This window comes from Aegilops tauschii, chromosome 2 (genome assembly GCF_002575655.3).
Source record: "Aegilops tauschii subsp. strangulata cultivar AL8/78 chromosome 2, Aet v6.0, whole genome shotgun sequence".
Lineage (NCBI taxonomy): Eukaryota > Viridiplantae > Streptophyta > Magnoliopsida > Poales > Poaceae > Aegilops > Aegilops tauschii.
This window is the reverse complement of record NC_053036.3, coordinates 290,979,511-290,986,158: the sequence shown is the minus strand read 5'-3', so window position 1 is coordinate 290,986,158 and position 6,648 is coordinate 290,979,511.

Sequence of the window (6,648 nt, the reverse complement as noted above, 5' to 3'; positions counted from 1 at the left end):
GTCTCTTTCGAGCATCAATTTTATTCGTGCGGAGTATCTTCAGTCTTTCCTCAGTTATTTCAACAGGTGAATTCTCGCCTAGTTAATCATTGATTAGTCTTGTTTTCTTCTCCGGTGGACACAATTCAAGTTTTTTGGGTTGATCATATTCTTTTCCTTGGATCAAGTGTTTTACTTGCTCGTTCGCCTCTCGCCAGTTTATCCTTCCGGAGTGCTCAAGATATCTCAGGAGATTCGGCTGTGTTCGAATTAATTCGAGGTCGTCACCTCATTCAAATTTTTCAATTGTTCCGGTACATCATTTCTCATTCAACAATCCTTTCCAACGGTGGTTCTTTTCAGTGGGCCCTAATCCACAGGTCTTTTCCCAGGATCTTACCTGACTCTTCTAATTTTCTGGAGTTATTCTTAAATTCTTCTCGAAGTTTGACGTAAGAATGAATTTCATCAGTCAGATGCCTTTCCAAGATCGATTTCAAATTGTTTTTTCATTGTTGGCTCAACCTCTTCGTTTTTCATTCTCCCGGAGTATCTCAACAATTTTGGCGTTATTTCTCGTCGTCACTCTCAACATTTGAAGACTGAAGTAGAATTTTTCTTAAATCTTGTCCGTTCTCCCAGAAATTCGCGGTGCTAGCTCGATGGTTATCCCATCAAATTGTTACAAGTCGTGCAATTATTTTCACCCATCCGGAGTATTTCAGGAGTTGTTTTCCGTCTCAATTATCCGGAGGCCTCCATTTCAGAATATTTCTTGGTTCTAAGTTTTTCAAATCCGTTCTCCGATTATTCTATATTCATGCCTTTTTCGTTCGTCCCCATATTCTTCCGGTGTTTGCTCTTAATCAGCTAGCGATCTCTTCTGTCAATTGCATCTTGTTTCCCTCAAGTATATTCGTGCTTTTCTTATTTTTTTCCCGGTGAGTCATTCTCCTTCGTCATTCAATTTTGAATTCCTACGGTGGCTCGTTCAAGATTCTTTCTGTTTTTATCATATCAATTAATTCGTTCTTTCCAAATCCTACCGGTGGTTCACGAAGACTTTCTCAAGTTTTGCGCTATATCCCCCCTTAATCTTTTCCCAATGTGAATAAGTAGTATGCAAATCCATTGTTTCTCATCAATTTAATTGGTGGAGGATAAGCATAACGTAATCCTTATTTTCTTTCTTCATGTGGATTAATCGCTTCTTTTCGGAGATTGTTCATCTTATCACATCCTCGGTTCAAAGTGTTTTTCATCTTCTCTTTTCCAGAGTTCCAAGCTTCTCGCTGATTGCGTCGCGAACCTCCATCTAAATCATCGCAAGGCTTTTATCTTATTCTTTTAATCTTTCAATTCTATTTCATCATCTTTTTGTTACCGAGGTTCTTCTTGGTGGCTCGTCATGATTTAATTCATTCTTCAAGTGTTCATCAAGATTCTTGTGGGAGGAGTTCAAGTATCTTCTTCTTGCTTCTCAAAGTGCAATTAATTCTCCATATTCTTTTGTAGTGGAGTATTGCATTTCTTCATTCTTCTCAGCTTTTCAATCTTTTCCGCTTCTGGTAGGTTACCACCTCATAATTTTGAGATGTTATCCATAAGTCCACAACAAGTTTATTCTTTTGTTCTTTATTTCCTCAACAACTCCGTTCAATCCTTTCTTCTAAGGTTGCTTTCTATTTCATTCGTGGCACACGTTGTCATTTTCTTCTCCATTCTTTAGATTCCACTCTTTCAAGTCTTCCGGAGGTTTTGTGTTGTTCCTCAAGTCAAGTATCGTTCCATTTCTCAAGTTCATGTTCTATTCTTTCCTTGTTCAGCCGGATTGCTGCATAAATTCTTCATTATTAATCCTTTCCTATCTTGTCCTAAACAGAGTGGTTTCAAATTCATCCTTATTCCTTGAGTTTTTGCTTCTTGTCTCATTCAACATTCCTTTTTCCTACTCGAGTGTTCTTGACTTTGTTCATCCTCACTGTTTTGTTCTTATTTCACCTCATCCCTTTTTCCTTCCGTCTCGGTCCTAAGATCTCAGGACGAGATCTCTTGTTAGTGGAGGAGTGTTGTAACGCCCCTGATCCGATGCGCCAGGTGCCATCCAGTTATTCGCCGTCGTTGCCATGTCATTTGCTTGCGTGTTACACTTTGCCATGTCATCATCTGCATTGCATCATCATGTTTTTCAAAACTTGCATCCGGTCCTTTTCCTCGTTGTCCGTTTCGCGATCCGACACTCTCGCACGCGCCCGTCACCCCTCTCAGACCTTGTTTCGTGAGCGGGAGAAAAACCTTCTCGGAATGGGTCGGTATTTGCCGAGTGGCCTTGGTATAGCACCGATAGACCGCCCGTCAAATTTCGTTCCATTTGCAGGTCGTTTGATGCCCCAACGGTTAACCGCATAGCCCGAAACCCCTCTCTCTTTGCAGCTCAGCACCCCTCCACCACAGCCCACTAACCCAGCAAAAACCCTTCCATGCTCTCCGCCGTTCGATCACGATCGTGTGGGCGAAAACCGCACCCCATTTGGACTCCCCTAGCTCCCTCTACCTATAAAAACGCCCCCTCCCCCTCCATTTTCGGGTCCAAACCCTAGCCCCGCTCCACTCGCGCCGCCGGACATGTCCGCCCCCTCGCCGGACACGTCCGCCCCGCCGCCGCAGCCAACCCCGCGCATCCCACCATCGTCGGCCCGCGAAGCCCGTCTGGAGCCCGCGCCGGGCCCGGATCCGCCCGAGCCGCCCGCAACCGCCCGTCCCCGAGCGCTCTTCGCCCCGCCGCCTGCGCCCGAGCGCTCCCGCGTCTCCCGTCGTTGCGCCCCGCCGGCGCCGCACCGCTCGCCGGAGTTGCCTCCGCCACCGGCGAGCACCACGTCCAGGTCGTGCCGCCCCTGCCTCTCCTCCCTCCTTCCATCCCGTGCTTCTCCCTCTCCCTCACGATTTCTCTCTCTCTCTCTCTGTCTCGAGCTCTGTAGGCCGCCATGGATGGCCGCCCCGATCTACGCGCTCGCGCTGCCCCAAGCCGCCCCATCGCCGGGAATGGGTTGCCCCGCGCCCGATCTACCCATTCACGGCCTCCCCAACCCTCGCCGGAGTCCCACGTCACCCCACCATCGCCGCTGACTTCCGCCGGAGTGGTTCTGTACGAGAGAAGGAGCCAACCCCGACCTTCCCATTTTTTTCGCGGGGTAAAATTCTGCTAAGTCCCAGATTTTCGGCATTCTGGTGCCCTGTTCTACATGCCATAACGCTCTGACCGTAGATCTGTTTTGCATGCATAATATATCAAAATTTTGATCATGAGATGCTCTTCATTTCATTCCATTGTGCCATTCTTGTTTGAGTCCATTTTGATGCCCTTATCATCATTGCAAGACTGCTATATGATGTTGTTCTGCTGTAGTTTAACAGAACTTGCTCATTTGTCATTTTTGTATCTTTTTGTGTGATTTTCTTTTGAGCATTATTTCTACATATGTTATGAGCTAAAATATGCCATGTTCGCTTTGGTGCAATCCACTCTTCATTATATACCATGTGTTGATTGGTACAAGCTTGCAAATTAGCCTCCGTGATGTTGCTGATTTCTGTTAGTCATTTTCTGCTAAGTCTGAGTCTGTTATATTTTGTTGCCATGTAAACTTGCTGCTACCATGAGTTCTTTGCATAATCTGGAGATGTTCACTAAGTATGTTTTGTTGCTAATGTTATGTTCTTTCCATCCATGCCCTTGGTTGCATTTATAGCCTGCTGTATCTTGTTGCAATCTTGCTCCAAATTTGCTAAATAATGTTGCTGTCAGTCTGTTAACATTAAGTTCGTTATTGCCATGTGCTTTGCTAGTGATCCATGTACCCTATGACTATGCTATTGCCATGCTTAGCTTAATATTTATGTCTTCTTGCTGTTGCTTTACTTCACATGCCATTTAATGCCCTGTGGTGAGTGATTCAAGCTCACCAACATGCTTACTTATCGTTGTTTCTGCCATGAACTGTTATTTTCACCAAGTCTGAATCTGTTTATGTAACTTGCTATGTTTACATGGGTGTCATCATATCTTCTGTGCCTTTTTGGCTCCAGTAAGGGACTTTTTGTTCTATGCAATTAGTAGATTCATGCCATGCCTTTGGTTGCTACGATATGTTCCTGTAGCATGTTGTTTGCTAGCTCTAACCTTTGGAACCTGATGTTATTTCTGCCATGTCCAGTGATTTTCTGCCAAGTCTGTGAATCTGTTATTATTTGCAATCTTGTCATGTCCTTTTGAGCATGTTCTAGTGGTTTATGGAGATAGCTCAGTGTTCATGTTTGGTTGTGCTTTACTTGTACATCATGTCCATGCCTTTTGTTTTCATGTGAAGGTGCTGTAGCATATTGTTTGGATGCGCGCAAAATGCGTAGTTGCAGTTTTGGACAGATTGTTGTTATATCTTGTTTGGAGTGTATGTGTTGCACCGTTGCTCCGTTTTGAGCATGCTCTATATGAAATTTGCTTAGTTTTGCCTGTAGTTTCATGTTATCATGTTGCATCCATGCCTTGAGTGTGTTTGTTTGATGTTTGAATGCATTTTGCATCAATGCCATGCTTATCTTGCTTTGCTCATATCTTCTAGGCCGTAGCTCGGAATCTAATGAACTTTATATGTAACTTGACTAGAATTTCGTGTAGATCATCTTGGTGCATTTTAACTTGCTGTTTAACAACTTGAACATAAGGTTTATTCAGATATGGACCAATTTCGAAATTTGCATATGAGGACTTACCGGATTTGTTATATGTTGTTTCCGGCCTCATTTAAACTTGCTTGGATGTGTTGCTCTTGTATGCATCATCTCTTGCCATGAGTAGCTTCATATGGCCTTGTCATGCATCATACTTGATTGAGCTTCATGCCTTGTTCATGTGTGGTGTGTTTACCATGTTGGGTGCTTCTTCTCGATAGTTCCCGTTTCGTTGGGATCGTGAGGATTCGTTCGTCTACGCTTGGTTCGTCTTCGTGGCTTCATCTTCTTCATGGACTCGTTCTTCTTCCTAGCGGGATTTCAGGCAAGATGACCGTCACCTTGGATCTCATTACTATCATTGCTATGCTAGTTGCTTCGTTCTATCGCTATGCTGCGCTACCTACCACTTGCTTATCGGGCCTCCCACATTGCCATGAACCTCTAACCTTTGTCACCCTTCCTAGCAAATCCTTGTTTGGCTATGTTACCGCTTTGCTCAGCCCCTCTTATAGCGTTGTTAGTTGCAGGTGAAGATGAAGGTTGTTCCATGTTGGAACATGGATATCATGAACTTTGTTGGGATATCACAATATCTCTTATATTATTAATGCATCTATATACTTGGTAAAGGGTGGAAGGCTCGGCCTTATGCCTGGTGTTTTGTTCCACTCTTGCCGCCCTAGTTTCCGTCATACCGGTGTTATGTTCCTTGATTTTGCGTCCCTTACGCGGTTGGGTGATTTATGGGACCCCCTTGACAGTTCGCTTTGAATAAAACTCCTCCAGCAAGGCCCAACCTTGGTTTTACATTTGCCTCACCTAGCCTTTTTCCCTTGGGTTTCCGGAGCCCGAGGATCATCTTCATTTACCCCCCCCCCCCGGGCCAGTGCTCCTTCGAGTGCTGGTCCAAACCGAGCGATGTCCGGCGCCCTCTGGGCAACTAGGGTCTATGCCAACCCGACGTCTGGCTCATCCGGTGTGCCCTGAGAACGAGATATTTGCAGCTCCTATCAGGATTTGTCGGCACATTCGGGCGGCTTTGCTGGTCTTGTTTTAACATTGTTGAAATGTCTTGTAATTGGGATTCCGAGACTAATCGGGTCTTCCCGTGAGAAGGAATATCCTTCGTTGACTGTGAGAGCTTATAATGGGCTAAGTTGGGACACCCCTGCAGGGTATTATCTTTCGAAAGCCGTGCCCGCGGTTATGTGGCAGATGGGAATTTGTTAATATCCGGTTGTAGAGGACTTGACACTTGACTTAACTAAAACGCATCAACCGCGTGTGTAGCCGTGATGGTCTCTTTCCGGCGGAGTCCGGGAAGTGAACACGGTTTATGGGTTATGTTTGACGTAAGTAGGAGTTCAGGATCACTTCTTGATCATTGCTAGTTTCACGATCGTTCCGTTGCTTCTCTTCTCGCTCTTATTTGCGTAAGTTAGCCACCATACTTGCTTAGCCACTGCTGCAACCTCACCACCTTATACATTCCTTTCCCATTAAGCTTTGCTAGTCTTGATACCCATGGTAATGGGATTGCTGAGTCCTCGTGGCTCACAGTTTACTACAACACCAGTTGCAGGTACAGGTTTTGCGATGATCATGACGCGAGAGAGATGTTGCTTGTTTTTGGATTTCTTCTGCTGCTTCTTCTTCGATCAGGGGATAGGTTCCAGGCCGGCAGCCTGGGCTAGCAGGGTGGATGTCGTTTGAGTTTCTGTTTGTGTTTCATCCGTATCGGATGTTGATCTTATGTATGATGTATTTTTGCGGCATGTGTATGCCTTGTAAGTATCCCCATCTATTATGTAATGTTGATGTAATGATATCCACATTGCAAAAGCGTGTCAATATGCGGTTCTATCCTTGGTGGGACCTTCGAGTCTCTTTAGGATAGTATCGCATATTGGGCGTGATAACCACTATGCAAGGCGTATG